The sequence below is a fragment of the Camellia sinensis genome, chromosome 8 (genome assembly GCF_055761805.1).
Source record: "Camellia sinensis isolate YWXY chromosome 8, ASM5576180v1, whole genome shotgun sequence".
Classification (NCBI taxonomy): domain Eukaryota; kingdom Viridiplantae; phylum Streptophyta; class Magnoliopsida; order Ericales; family Theaceae; genus Camellia; species Camellia sinensis.
In genome coordinates, this window is record NC_138968.1 from 175,922,753 (window position 1) to 175,938,703 (window position 15,951).

General features: G+C 34.2%; 1 long non-coding RNA gene across 2 annotated transcripts; it reads left to right on the forward strand.

Annotated features, from left to right (window-relative positions):
• The first annotated feature begins 12,765 nt into the window (after positions 1–12,765).
• LOC114263132 (uncharacterized) lies at positions 12,766–15,405 on the forward strand. Of its 2 annotated transcripts, none has more exons than XR_014338744.1 (3): positions 12,766–12,955; positions 13,130–13,276; positions 15,221–15,405. It is a non-coding gene; the product is annotated as an uncharacterized LOC114263132 (long non-coding RNA). The 2 variants fall into 2 exon arrangements; XR_014338743.1 differs by having other exon boundaries at positions 12,778–12,955; positions 15,003–15,405.
• The last annotated feature ends 546 nt before the right edge of the window (positions 15,406–15,951 follow it).

Below are 15,951 nucleotides of genomic sequence, written 5' to 3' on the forward strand. Positions count from 1 at the left end.
CATTCTGGAACACCGGGATACGTCCCTATGTTTCCCCCTCTTCGGTTAAAATCTTTCGGAATACGTTCCAATGCTTACACCATTCTGAAACACCAGGATACGTCCCTATGTTTCTCCCTCTTCGGTTAAAAGCGTTCGGAATACGTTCCAATGCTTACACCATTCTGGAATACCGGGATATGTCCCTATGTTTCTCCCCCTTCGGTTAAAAGCGTTCGGAATACGCTCCAATGCTTACACCATTCTAAAACACCGGGATACGTCCCTATGTTTCTCCCGCTTCGGTTAAAAGTGTTCGGATTACGTTCCAATGCTCATACCATTCTGAAACGCCGGGATACGTCCCTATGTTTCACATTCCTTGCGGAACAGCAGGATACGTCCCTATGTTTCACATTCCTTGCAGAACACCGGGATACGTCCCTATGTTTCTCATTCCTCGCGGAACACCGGGATACGTCCCTTTGTTTCACATTCCTTGCGGAACACCGGGATACGTCCCTATGTTTCTTCTTCTTTTCTAAATCTTGGGATACGTCCCTAAACCTTGGGATACGTCTCTAAACACCGGGATACATCCCTAAACACCGGGATACGTCCCCATGTTTCTTTGCATGATCTTAAGTTATGTTCGGCTTCTTGCATTATCAGTTGCATTTTGCCCCTACCTGCGGGCACATCTCTATTTATCACGCCTGTTTGTCTAAGTCTTCGGCCTTGTCAAAAATGGGTCGTCTCTGGGCTTTGACATTCACTCCCGTCACTTATGACTTTTGAGTTCTGTCAAAGAGGGGCAACTGTAGACACCCCATTTTTGACCGACCTTGAGACTCAGACGTCACCAGTTGAGCGCTCGGTGATATTGTATATTGTGCTCGTTCAGAAGTCTCAGAGTCGCAGCCGTGAGCCCTGCCTCCGGATTTCCGAACCCTCTTCTGTGCTTTGCCTCGGTTTGCGAACCAGGCTCGATTTTCTCTGTTTTCTCTTCGCGAAGGGAGGGAGAGGTCTTATAGATCATCTCTCAGTGGCCGTAGGCTACGTTTTGTGGTCGTAGGCCATTTTGCCCGTTTGGAGTTCGGTTTCCGATTTTTCGGAGCCGTTGGCCGTATGCCTCGGTTCGGGACCGCTTAACCACCTCCATTTGCTTCGGTTTTTGGCATACTTCTTATTTGCTCCCTTTTGAGGGACACTGAGGTCTGAGAGACCCACTTCGTGGTCGAATGCCACTTTCGGTGCTTAACAGGCAGTTTTTGGGGCCCCGAATTGCGTGTTTTGGCCCCCGAACATTCATTTTGCATCGGTTTTCATTCATTTTTGGCAGGTACCTCTGTTTCATCACCAGGAAGGCCATAGAAGGGTGGGAGGCCAGCAATTGTTTCAGCAACCAGTTATATTCCTCCGGCGCCCTCCGACGCCTGTTTTTCTCACTTCCAAGCCAATGTTGACCACCCTAGGGCCACTTTCTTGCACCCAAAACCATATATTTGTGATGTACACACCTGGGAGGCCACCAATATCATATGGCCGGCCACTAATGTTGCTTGACCCTTTTGAACCCCTCCTAAAAGTGGGTTGTTCTCTCTCCTGGGTTACTTTTTCCAGTGTTTGACCACATGGTTGTGTTGTACACACATGGAAGGCCACCAATATCATATGGTCGGCTACTAATTCTCATTGACCCTTTTGACCCTTGGCCGGCAGGCCATAAGAGGTGGCCGGCCGGCCACTTGCAGCTTGGATAATTGGCCGGCCATGATCCTCAGCGTTGGTACATTACAAATATGTATTCGTTTTCTCCGGATTTGGTATCCGAGAGGGGGTTGCCTTTTTGGAGGGAAACTTGGTTGGTTTTCCCTCCATTTTTCCCCCCTTTTCCCCCCCTTTTTGCCTTTATAACAGCAGCTCCAGCTGCTGGTTTGGAGGTTGGAAAAATTACCTAAAAGCCTTGTATACACATCTCCCTCCATCTCTCTCTTTCAAGCTCAAACAACCAAGTTCTACCCCTTTTTCTTCATCACCACCTAGCACTACACTACCACTTCCATTTCCAGCAGCTTGGGGAGCTTTCCAGCAGCTAGGAGGCATCACTTCTCAAGCCAAGAAGCAACCAAGGGTTGGTCTTCAAGGGTAAACATCGATTCCCTCTTTTTGAGCTTAATTTTGCAACATTTTTCTAGCTATTTTGCTTGCTGTTTTGAGCTCCGACCAAAACTGAAAGTACCCTTTATTTGAGCTCTATTTCATGATTCATTAAGGGAATTTTGTCATTTGAGGTCCCCATCTTTCACTTCCTTCTTTATCTCTCCTTTAGGCCCTAATCTTGCATGTTATTTTTGGCCTATGTGTGTTCTGTTTTGGAGAATGATGTAAACTGTAGATAGGCTTATTTTGAGCCCTTATTCAACATTGAAGAATGGCTCATCACTGTTTGGGACCTCCATGTGCCACTTGTCGTTATACCCCTCTTTGATCCCCATTTTTGCATGATTTATTATCCTATTGTGTCTCTGTTTTTGGACCTTGGTCCGAACTTAAAGTCGACATATTTTGATCCCCTTGTCATGTTTCATTAAGGGTCTTTGGCTGTTTGATGAATTTTTTGTATACTTTGTGTTTTGACCTCTTTTGGACCCTACCTTGCATGGCATTTTGAGCATACTTGTATATTGTTTTGGGGGTTTCCATAAACTGTAAGTAGTCATATTTTTGGTCCCTCTTCAGTGTTGTAGAAGATTCTTTTTCTATTTGGGCTTTGCATCTACCACTTGCTTCATTGCCTCCCTTGCGGAGCCATTTTTGTATGATAATTTAGTCCCATTTGTGCTTACTGTTTGGCCATGATTTGAACTGTAAAAATGCTTATTTTGGAGCTGCCTTGCTTCTGTCTTTTCATTCCATGTACCAATTATGAATGCTTTGTATAGCTGTAAGCCATTTCATGTACTTAGTTTTGCATTTCGGGAGAAATTACATGCATTGGGTGTCATTTCGCCTTGTTTCGGGGCTGTTTTGCCCCTCATTTTGCTACTAATTTTTGCATGTTTGCATATCATATTCCATGTCTTTGCCATGTCTCATTAGAGTGGCATTTCGGTGCCTGAGGGTCGGTCTTCGGTTTGCGTGCACGCGTGCACGCATTTCGAGTTGTCTTGTTTTCATCTGATGGCCTCCTATGTGAGTGTGGCTGAGGCTCTCTCATGTTGGTGTAAGCCCATTATTGCATTGCGTATGCCATTTCATCCATAGCATTGTGTATGCTCGGTTGCGTATTACCGCGTGTAGCTTGTATGCCATTCCATAACATTGTGTATGTTAGGATTGTATCTTAGTTGCATTTCATGCATGTCATGCATATTGCATCGTATTCGGAATAGGAGTTAGCCCGGGCACGGGAAACGAGATGCATTTCGTACTCCGAGTGACGGAACGTGTCTCAATTCTCTAGTCACCGACACTCCGGATCATCCATGATGGAGTTAGGTCTTGTTGTGTTTTCATGTGCATTCATTTCATATTAAATTGTGCAATTCGACTCCTCGGCCATCATACATCGAGATGCGTGATTGGTGGCACGAGGATCGAGGCATGCATACATTTGTGAAAATACATTGCTATGCCTCTTTCCTGCTCTCTGTTGCAGCAAATAAAGAATCAGCGGTCTTCCGAGGCTTGGCACGCATTTCAAGAACAGGTGCAAACAGAGGCTAATTGGGACATTGTCATGGATTTCCACGCAAAGGCAACCCGGGCACGCATCATTCATCAGAGTCAAGGCAGTCCCTGGCTTGCATGCCAGTTTACAGCTTTCTTAGTTAATTTGTAAATTAATTAGGAATTTGTACATTATTTGGACTGTAATATTTGGACTGTACTATTCTTTCATTTGGGACTGTATTATTTATTCGGACCCTCTGCGCGAGGGCACAACTGTAATAAGTGTGCGTGTGTGTGATGTATGTCTTCCAACCCCACGTTTTTCTTCCCTTTTATTTACCTGCTTATAATGGTTAGTTTAGGGCATGTTTCAATTAGCATACAGTATGATAGCATGTTTGCATTCATTCATCTGTTTTGCATGCACCGGGCTCAGCGCACCATACTAACTACATTTGTATTTCAATTTCAAAGTTGAATACTTGTTAGCTGTTGCATCTCATATGCCATGTTTAGAATAGCCGAGCCTGCTATAGTTGCACTTTTGCATGTGTTGCATTAGGCATTTCTGTTATAATTAGGATCATGCATAGATTTCTAATTAGCTTCTTTTTTGGCTTGGAGTACTCAGTGAGTTTTATGCTTTAGCATCCTTGCATGCGTGTGAGTGACTGCCATGAATAGCATGCTTACCATGAGGCTATATGCTTATGTGATATAACTGCCTGAATGCCTGTGGGTGAAGGTTGGGTTATTTGAATTGGAACAATTCATCAAATGTGTGTTTTAAACCCACTAGATAGTGGTAAAATCATGTTTTCTAAGCCCACCTGAGGGTGGCAAATCCATGTCTTAGCCTACTTGCGGGTAGCACCATCAAACCATTTTCAAACAAACAAACATGAAATGTTTTGTTCCAATTCAGGCGATCCAGTCTATACTTGTATGTTGTGCGCATCACATAGTAAACCTAGGCTAAAAAATCGGAATAAGAACACACAATGTTTTCAAAACTTGATATCATGGTTAGTAGAGGCCGATCTTTGATCAGACGAGCGGGGGTGCTCACGAAGTGACCTTCCCCAATCGTACCCAAGTTCCCGAGCCGAGGCAACTTTGGTGATGACGGACACGTGGCCTTAGACAACGAGTCAGGGTTTCCTAAATTTCCCCAAAACAAAATATTTAGGTGGCGACTCTGTATCTGGCAAAGCAGTCCATGTTTGGCACTTCTTTCAAAATCTGTTTTCTCAAAACGATTTGCCGGATTTGGACTCTTTGGTTCAGATTGAGAACCGTGACGATTTGAGAGTTCGAGTTGTAGTGACCCCAAATGAACAGAACGGGAGCTCACCCTCCCGGGGCGTTCAGGGGACGTCTACACATACCTTAGGTTCAAGAGATGGAAGCTTTTCAATTTTCAATTTTCAATTTTCTTTCATGAGGAGTTCATCTCAAAAGGATTTAACGAACATGTTAGCAAAATAATTTCTCCCCCTAAGTTAGTGCTACCCTTTTCTATTTTGTGTAAATATAGCATTCATAGAACAATCACTATTACTCAATAAAAATACAACACAAATCACTTCTTATCACAAACTAAAATGGTGAAAAATAATTTAATGATCAAACAAGAGTTTGAAATGCTATTTTTCAGAATTTTCAAGTTGTAACACATAACATAATATGAATAAGAAAATAGTTTTATGCTCTTTGTTTTATTAAGAAATGATACAACAATCTCATTTAATCACATAACATTATCAAGAGGTATTTTCATCAATTCAATCAACATGCTCAAGTGTGATAAAATATTTTACTTAATATGGAACACAACATGAATGTTATAAACAATTAATTCAACAATTTATCAATCAAAAGCATTTCATGAGATGTATGCCAATATAATCCATATTCAAAAGATATTCAATAGGACAAATGCAATGTCTCTACAAACGTATAATACTTCTTTTCATTTAGACATTGTTGATGGATCATAATCAAGGAATTTCACAACTCATTCAAATATTCCAATGTAAAGTATATAAGCATGAAATTTTCATATTTAGCATATTCTTGAGATCGCAAATGTACAATTCAAAACATAGATAGTATACATCTCAAAACATGCTATGACATCAAAATTGATTCTTCAAAGATATGGCTCAAAAAGGAATTAACATATTAGTATGAAGTCATATGAATGATGTGAAAAGTATGAGAATATGCTAGTATGCTCACAAGTGAAAAATTATTTTATTTTTATTTTTCATGGCAATGGATGATAAGATGTAGGATAATCAATGTATACAAGAATCATTCATATTCTAATAGGCAATCATCAAAGATAATATAAATCTCAAATATGAGTTCAATGATGGTTTGAAACAGAATATGGCTAATCCAATCTTAGTACAATTAGGTTACATGAAAGTTATGATTAGACACAACCTATTGTACACAAATCACACCTTAAAGAATAAAGAACTTTAAGCTTAAAGGTGTGTTAGTAATTATACCTTCGTTTATCTCTTTGGAATCTTTACCCATACATTACCTTTTTTGTTCATCTTGGTGATTCTCATTTCATCATTCTTCTTCTTGTAGTGGCTGATTTTGCTCTTTAGATTGAACACTCTTGTTGTGCATTTCCTCTTCAAGTCCTTGGTGTTATTTGAGATTCCACCTACAAAATATCTTGATTTCTTTCTTAGTACCCATACTTTCTTGGGTCCATGGAGATTAGTCTCAAGAACATTTAATCTTATAAAAGGTTTAGAAGGATCAAAACCAATGCCTACTTTGTCAAAAACACATTTTTTATTTACAAGAAGCTTGCTAAGGTTTTCTTTTCCTTTTATAAAATTTTCAAGAGTTTTGTTTAAATCCTCAACATTGTTTTTCAAAATGTTTTTCTCATTGGCAATAGATGTAAAGTCATTTTTCGAAGTAGCATTTTCCATTTTTAAAACATCCATATCATTTGAAAGAGAAGTAACTAATTTCTTTAATTTAGAATTCTCAACACAAACATTTCTAAATATGTCATGTAATTCATTGAAAGCACTTTCAAGTTCTACATAATTAGAAATTACCTCATCTTGAGTGGATTCTTCTTCTCCAAGAGCCATGAGACACGGGTTGGCTACTCCATCATTTTCTCCCTAAATGGCTTCCTTTTTGCTGTCATCCATCATTAAAAGTTCATAAGCCATGAGTGAGCCTGGGAGTTCCTCAATGCCTAATTTTGTTAGGTCTTTTGCTTCTTGGATAGCTGTAACCTTAACTTCTCATTCATTTGGCAAAGACCTAAGTATTTTTCTTGCAAGCTCATCATTAGTATAAGATTTACCAAAAGATTTTAGAGCATTAATAATATTGGTAAATTTATAAAACATCTTAGAAATGTATTCAAATGATTCCATAGTAAAGAGTTCATAATCATGAATGAGTATGTCAATCCGAGACTCTTTTATTTGGCTAGTTCCTTCATAGGTGATTTCAAGTTTATCCCAAATCTCTTTAGCAGTACTACACCCAGAAATTCTATTGTACTCCTTTGCATCTAGTCCACACAGAAGAATAAGCTTGTCTTTAGCATTAGCTTGAAGGAGTTTATAATCACGCTCATCAAATTCATCCTCAAGTTTAGGCACACTGATATGGTCTACTACCTTAGTAGGAATTTTAAGACATTTAGTGATAATGAGCCACAAAGCATAATTGGTAGCTTGAAGATACAAAGTCATTTTTTCTTTCCAATGAGCGTAATTACTACCATCAAAGAGAGGTGGTCTATTGCTAGCTTGTCTTACAACAGAGCAAGTAGAATACATGGTTGCTATGGATCAAAAACTCAAGATTATTAAATCTAAACAAGAACCCCAGACTCTGATATCAATTGTTACCCAAAAGACAACCTAAGAGAGGGAGTGAATTAGATTTTACAATTAAAATTAATAATACCCTAATAAAAATTATGACTAGCACAATAGATAAATATAATTAATGAAATAAAAATAATTAAAACAAGTGTCTTAACAACTATGTCAGTTAATGATTTTAACACAGTAAAAATGTGAAATATAGCTATGGTAATTTAAAATAAAATAAAGAGATAATGGAGAGAAAGACAAACAAATTTATAGTGGTTCGGCTTCAACTCGGCCTACGTCCACTCCTCAAGTTTCAGTTGAGATTTTTCACTATCTTCTAACTTCACAGGGGTTCTAGCAACTTCTTTACAAATGGAGCAATCCTCCACGAATTTTACACAGACTTCACAAGTCCAAACCCTTGCAAATCTTAGGTGATTCACAATCACTCTCAAGATTTCAAGAACACAGTGTTTGTAACATTTTTACAAGATGAAATGTTATTTTTGCTTTCAAAGAAAGCTTACAATAAATATCTCTCAAAGATATATATATATATATATATATAAAGAAGTTTTGATTTTTCTGTAAATCTCACACAGGAAAGATGAGCTTAATGCTATAAGGCTCGGTGTATAATTTCTGAGAATAGATGTGAGTGATTATAGATCAAAGAATATTTTCAAATTTTTTGTAACTTGTTTACATTAGAGGCTTTGGTATATATAATGAAAATTATAGTCGTTTATAGCTGTTGTATTCATTTGAATTTATTGCCGTTTATAGCCATTTATAGTCGTTGTAGTCATTTGAGTTTATAGCCGTTTATAACCGTTGTACTTTTATCATTACCAATTTGAATATCTTTCACTTGAACCTTTTGAACCTTTTGGCCTTTTGAACCTTTATAGCCGTTTATAGCTGTTGTACTTCCATCATTACTAATTTGAATATCTTCCACTTGAACCTTTTGAACCTTTTGGCCTGCTGCTGTGCTAGGCTGTTTGAACCTTTGTTTTGGGCTATTTTAACTCCTCATTTAATCAAATATTAAATACATTCTAACAATATTTAGGATAAAGGTTTAGGTGAGAAATAATGGGACAAAATAAATTTTGATTCTATTTTTCTCTTTCAAATAAATCATCAAAATAAATTTTGATTCCATTTTTCTCTTTTAAATAAATTATCAAAATAAATTTTGATTAAAATATAATTAAATTAATCAACAAAATAAATTTTGAATTCTATTTTTCTCTTTCAAATAAATTAAAACATAATTAAATAAATCATCAAAATAAATAAGTCTAACACATACATATTCTGGAAAGCTTTAATCCATTTTTTTTTATAAAGTTTTAACCCCCTCTTTTAGTGTATGATAATATAATGTTTGTTTTTCTTATATAATTATAATTTGATTGGTAGCAGTAGCACTAACTGGTGTGTATTTTAATTTTAATTTCTTTTAAATTGCATAGCACTGGCTGGTGTGCATTATTTGATATTTAATTTTTTTTTATATTTGATTTATTTGGAATTATAGAGTACAGTCTGTTAAATATATTTTTATAACTATATTTTAATTTTAATATTATTTATATCGTGCCTTTACGTATGGACATACGCTAGTTATTATATATGTGAGAGCACTTAAATTGATTTCTTTAAGTTTTATCTTTGTTTATGTCAAGTGTTCAAAAATAAATAAATAAATAAACATAGAGAAGAGAATGGAACAATATTTGAATTTAAGACTACAAATTTGATAGGAAATATTCTTACCACTTGAGATTACAATCAAAAATATTACCTATTTTATTTTATTTTTTTTTATTTAATTTACACGCATTACATGTATTAACTACTAATATATATTTATTTTTAATTTTAAAAGTCTGTTAAATATTTGGTTGAGTTTCGTTTATAAGAAAAAAGCAATCTAAATACTAAGATTTTTTCAAAAAAAAAAAAATAACAACTTTGGGAAAATTGAAATATATATATATAATTATTAAATTTCAACTTAAAAGAAATTACGCCAAACTGAGTTACTTTTTTTTTTTGGGAAATTTTCTCTCAATTTTCCTACTTTTTTGACTTATTTTTCTGCTTAAAAAAAACGACATTGCAAAGGCGGCTATCCTATTGTTTTTCTCTTGAGTTATCTCATACGAAGAATTTTTGTTTGATTTGGAGTTTTTAACTCATTTTTTAATAGTGTTCTTTTAATATCTTAATTATTTTTTTTAGTTTTTAAATTCACTTAAATACACTTAAAAGTATGAATATTATGTTAAAATCTTTCAAAAATTCACTTAATACAAAAAAAATATAAAAATTCTATACATTTTTATATTTTGTTATATTCAATGAATTATTTATGATTTTTGTGCAAATTTTATATTTTTTAAATATAGCTAGATTAAATGGATATAAAAGGAAAAAAATTAGATTACAATATTAAAAAAAATTCACTAAAACAAAAAAAATATAGATTAAAAACTCAAAGCTTCAAAATCACATGACACGTAAATTTGTAGTATTAAAAAGCAGGATAAATTATAAATATATTTCTTGAGATTTGCTTAAAATACAAATAATCTTCTGTTGTTTATGAAATTACATTATGTCTCTTAAAATTTTTAATTTCATAACAAATAGTTCATTTTGTTAATAAATCATTAAGTCAATAAATAGTTTTTAATGATGTCAGATATTTATTTTAATTATAATTCAAATCATTTTATTATAGTATAAAAAAAGTAGTTATGAATGCTAAGGGGTGAGTAACAGATATACCGATCCGCCTAAACAGACCGAACCGATCCGCTGCATTTTAGACGGATGTGTGATGACGAGCGGACGGTTGTAAATTGATTTTTTTCAATTCACATAGTTTTGGATGGATGGCAAATTTGAGGTTCCTTTGGCCGCAACTGAACCGTCAAACCGCGAGCACCCCTAGTAATTTGTAATATTTTATATTTTCAATTTGTTTAGATATTCTGTTTGTGTTTTCAATTGAAAAAGAGTTTAAATATTCTTTTGAAAAGGAGTTTTCAATTTGAATATATTTTTTGATTTTAAATCTAACTCTAAAAATAATATATAAAAAAGATGATATATGCTGGTTGGTTTTTGTTTTCAAAAATAGATATAGATGTAACAATACAGAGGTATACAGCTCTACTATTGCTCTGTTCATAGTTTTGGTAGTTTGAATTGTTTTTATATTTTAAGAATCACAGATTGTAATACTTTATGTGGATGAGACATACTGTGATTGTAATACATGGATGATGTATGCAATAATTGTAATATTTTCAAACCTTTTTTCTTTAGATGAGGCATGCAGTGATTGTAATATTTTTTTAAGTCATTGACTGTAATACTTTTTTCTTTTTTTTTTTTAGGAATTGCACAGGTTGTGTAACAACCCGAAAATTTAAGTTATTCCTTAAATTTTATACTAGTATCACGGTTGTATGTGATAATATATTATTAAATAAATAATAATAAATACATAATCTAATTTGGCATTGGATTATCAAATATGGGATTAATTAGAAATTATTTGGGATCAAATTAACAGAAATATGAAATTATAATACTAATTGGCCATATTAAAGTTAAAGATAATAAATAAATAAATATAAAAGTAAGAATAAATAAATAATAATAATAATAATAATAATGGGAGTGGTAGTGGTAGTAAAATAAATAATTAATTTTTTATTGATATATGTTAGAGTGTAATTTAATTAGGGATTAATTTATTTATATAGTCATATTAAAAAATTAAGTTAAAATGTAATTATTTTAAATATTTATTGAGATAAGTATAAATCGTGAGCAAATCTTTGAGCTGTCACGCGTTGAACGGATGTGACTCTTACCTCCCTAGGAGTAGGTGATCAACCTGGCTGAAGGAAAGCAACTGAAGAAAAGGGAAAGAAAATAATGAAAGTTGGGAGGATTTTTGATAGTGGAAAGAAATATTGATGTATTAAAGTTAAAGTGAGTTATATTATATTTTGAGTCATCATAATATATTTTATGTATGTTTTGGCTTATCATATTTATTTGATACAAGTTATATTTTATTAGTTATATTAATATAAGTTATGTTTTATAAATATTTCAGTTACGTGAATTAATTTCTGAACTCTATTTGTTAAAATGAAATTTGTGGATATGTTGTTTATATTTTAAAGAATATTTGACAATGACCTTATAAACAATTATGTTTTGTAAGTACCACCATGGGAGTCTCACGCCTTAGGGGACTTAAATAACCATTGGCCTCTGTTAGTCACTTTGTGGCCCTCTATTGTCATAGATCTATTGACCTCTATTCTGTACGAAGATAAGTGCTACACTATTGTGGGAGCCACCTCTATAATCCGTACAAGCCACCTATTGAATCCGTACCTCTGTTCTGACTGTCACTCATTTGATCTCTGTTCGGTACCGTGATTATAGTTATTTATTTACATAATCTCAGTTTTGCTACTTAAATGATTATTTATTCAGACTAAGTTATCTTAAATATTTTAGTTACATAACTATCCATGGTTATTTTGTTACTCTTATACTCTTGGCATAATATTTCTTACTCTGCCATGTGCTTATAACTGTTTACCAATTTTCAGGAAACAGTGCAATTCAGAAATAGCTTTTGAAAAGTCTTAGACACGGGGTTGCGGAATAGACACACACAACACTTTATAATATGTTTATATGTAAATATCGACCTTTTTGGTCAATAAATTTTGTTATAAAAATAGAAACTCCAATGATTATTTTGGTACCCTCACTTGAATATTATTTCCGCTCGCGTTTATTAATTTGTTTAAGAATTGGCCGGAGGTAACCTCAGTTATTGACCATTACGATACTTAACCCTTAGGTACGGGGAGCGGGTCGTGACAAGTTGAATTATGTTAAAAATTTATAAAATTTTAATCGCCAAACCGATTCGCATCCATCTGCCCATCCGCTCAATCCACATCTGCCGGATTGACGGACGAATGTGGATTGATTTTTTTCAATCTGGTGGATGGATAGTGGATTGGAAATTTTGTGACCACAACCGACGTGCGCCCACTCATAATAAATGTTATTTTTTTAGTTAATTATGTTAAATAAAAAATTCCGATAAAAGATATTTGTAATTTTTTAAATTATGAAAAATAACTCATATTTTAAGTAAATATTTAAAAAAAAGAAAAAAGAAAAAGAAGTTAGTATAGCATTTTATTTTCCTGAGCTTCCAAACACGGCATAAATTTTCTCTCACTAGGTCGCATTTCTAAAGTAGAGCTAGCAGGGAAAAGGTGAAGAGGTGAAGGAGATGGCCGGAGAAGATGCAGGTCCAGCTGCCCCAAAGCTCGTTCGCCTGCTGTACTTCGTCGGCGCCGGATGTAATCTTCCTTTTCAATCTCATACCCACACAATATATATATATATATATATATATATATATGTATATGTATTGATTTGATTTGAATGTATGTATATTTATTGTTAGATTTTATCTTTATATATGATTCAACAGTTGTGTGATCATCGACAACATTTGGGCCATTTTGTTTCAGTCATAACCACTTTGGCTATCAACAAGTGGAGAGATCTTCAACGAAAGTCAATTCAACAACAGCAAGATCGATTATCGGATGGGGTACACAAAGCTGTCGAATAACAAATTGTAACTTTGGAGTTTTAGGGTTTCATTCTAGAGCATTGTGAGTAATCTTCTCAAGTTTGATTTTGTTCTTTTACTCAGTTATTTGTGTTGTGAAATTGAAATTCCAATTGGCTTTTAGCAGAAAATCCATGATCCAATTCAGCTATATAGTGTCTCAACTTTTTCCATACGCATATTTCTTTCTCAATTTTGGAAATTTCAATGTGGGAAGCTTTTTATATGTGAAGAAATTTGGTATTATATTGTGGGATTGTGCTCAATAGGGCTGTAAACAAGCTCAGTCGAGCCAAGTAATAGGTTGTTCAAGTTTGAGCTTTGAAAATGTGTTTAAGCTTGATTTGCTTATTTTTTGGGGCAATCTCAAACAAGTTTTAATTGAGTTGAGCTCGACTAGTTTGCTTTTTTTATAGTATATATAGCATATTGAGCTGACTTCAATTCAGGTTTGGAAAATTAACGAACTTGTGGGATTATGGTTTGTTGGAGCTTTATAATCATAATTATAATATTCCCTGATTGTTTGATGAAGGTTTGAAGCTCAGACATGTAGTTATAATCTAACAAGGTCATAGTTGTCTGACGAAAAGAAAATACCTATTAAAAATTAACCAAAACAAACACTTGAATCACAAAATCTAGATCCATCTTAACAAATAGATTTGGTTTATATGTTGTGGTTTTGTTTCTTTTTTTCTTGGGTTAGGTACATATTTATGGCTTTTGTATGGGTAGAAATGATTCTAATTGATATATTTCTTTTGCTGGAATGCAGAAATGGATTCCTTGTTTCATTTGAGAGAAAAAAATGTGTACCCTACAATTTTTTGTGTCTATGGTCCTTTTCTATAAAAATAGAGTAGTTTGGGAAGCTTCTCTCACTCAACTGACCACATATAAATCAGTATGTGTATTCATCTATGTAGATGCCTGTATATGTATATATGTATGTATTTTACTGAATAAGCAACTCTCACTCACTTAACGATAACCCCAGAGGTATAATTGGTTAGTTCGGAAATGGGGGTCTAGAATTTGAGAGATATTGAATGTGAATGTATTGCAATATGGCAATCATTTAAACCACAACCTTTGTGCAAGTCACTTTAAAGAGAGAGAGAGAGAGAGAGAGAGAGAGAGAACCAATGTACAGGTTAGACTAGAGTGGCCTGTTTAGAAACAGAAATTTAATGTAGCTGAATAAGTGAAATACTAAAATGTGATCCTCTTAAAAGATTTTGATCATGGTACATAAATTCCATACTAAGTTCTGGAGAAACTCTGGATAGAGTTTAAAAAGCCATTGATTATATAAATGAGTTGAATCCAGCCCAATAGTAGGTATTGAGCCGAACTCAGAAAATTAACTAGTTTCAAATTGTGTTCAAACTTGACTTGTTTATATAACGAGTCGATCTCAAACAACTTGTAATGAGTTGAACATGTGTTGAGCTTGAGTAGTTTGGTTCATTCTACAACCCTACGGTGCTGAATCTCTTTGTTCTCTCTGTTTTTTTTTTTTTTTTTTTGTGGGGGGGGGGGGGTGGCACTGGCACAACACGCATACCAAAAAGTATAGCTTCAAAGCCCAGATCCATGCACACAGAGGAGCATCATTATGTATTATGGGAAATGACTAAGTAGTCAAAGTTTCCAACCTCTCTAATGAAGATATGAATGAATGAAAAATCAAACAAATATTGTTTGGATGATCATCGATTAGTTGTGTTTTATTTTTCTCTTCATTTTTTTATTTTTTTTGACAGCTTGTCCAGCATGATTCAGTAATTTGCTTAGATTATAGTGGCACGTGCTAAGCTAACCTACAAGACAGAATTACCACCATTTAGAAGAGGGAAAGAAAGAAAAGATCAGATCAGACCAGACCAGACGTTGCTTTAATTGTCATATTGCATTGAACCTATTGTGTTCCACTTTTACATGGCTCTGTAATACTCACAAAAAATATCATCTCACTGTGCAGTTCTCACTTCACATCATAGTTCACTGCTGGCTCATTCTTGATGCGAATCAGAGCTTTATTTGTACGAGACTAAAATGGTTGAAATTTTTTCATTCCCCGTTGTTTGTTATTTTGGACTTCAGAGTGGAGCTTTTTGTACGAGTGGGGTTTGTCCCCTGAATTTAGTTCAGTCAATTGCATCCAAATCAATGGTTAGTAGGTAGTACATATAGAATTTGACACTGTTCTAGATCTTCACTTTAAGATGTCTTGATATTTGTTGAAATTAAGTCCATCTTATATTTTACAGAGGATTTTGATTTTCCTTTTTTTAATTCTCTTCTACCAATTGGAAAATTAAAAAGATAAATAAAACAAAAATGATAAGCATAATTTTTTGGGGGTAAGTCATTCTTTGTTGGAGGAGATTTTCTTGAAAATACTGCTGGACTTTGGGGTTCATCACAGACTAAGCTGGATATATGATTTTGTAACTGTACAATGTATGAATCAAACAAAGGTAATGTGCGTTAAAGTCAGCGATTAATAGGTTTGATGTTGCAACTATTTTGTTCGGTGAGAGAGAGGGAGAGAGACATGACAAAAGTTGCAACTCATTTTTTATTGCTATTATACTATTATTGGAAACAGTTCCGATTCGTAGCTCAAAAACACTGTAGCTCAAAATGGCTCGAATCGAAAAACGACATTGTTTTGCTATTTTTTTTCCCCTTCTCTCTGTTTTGATACAG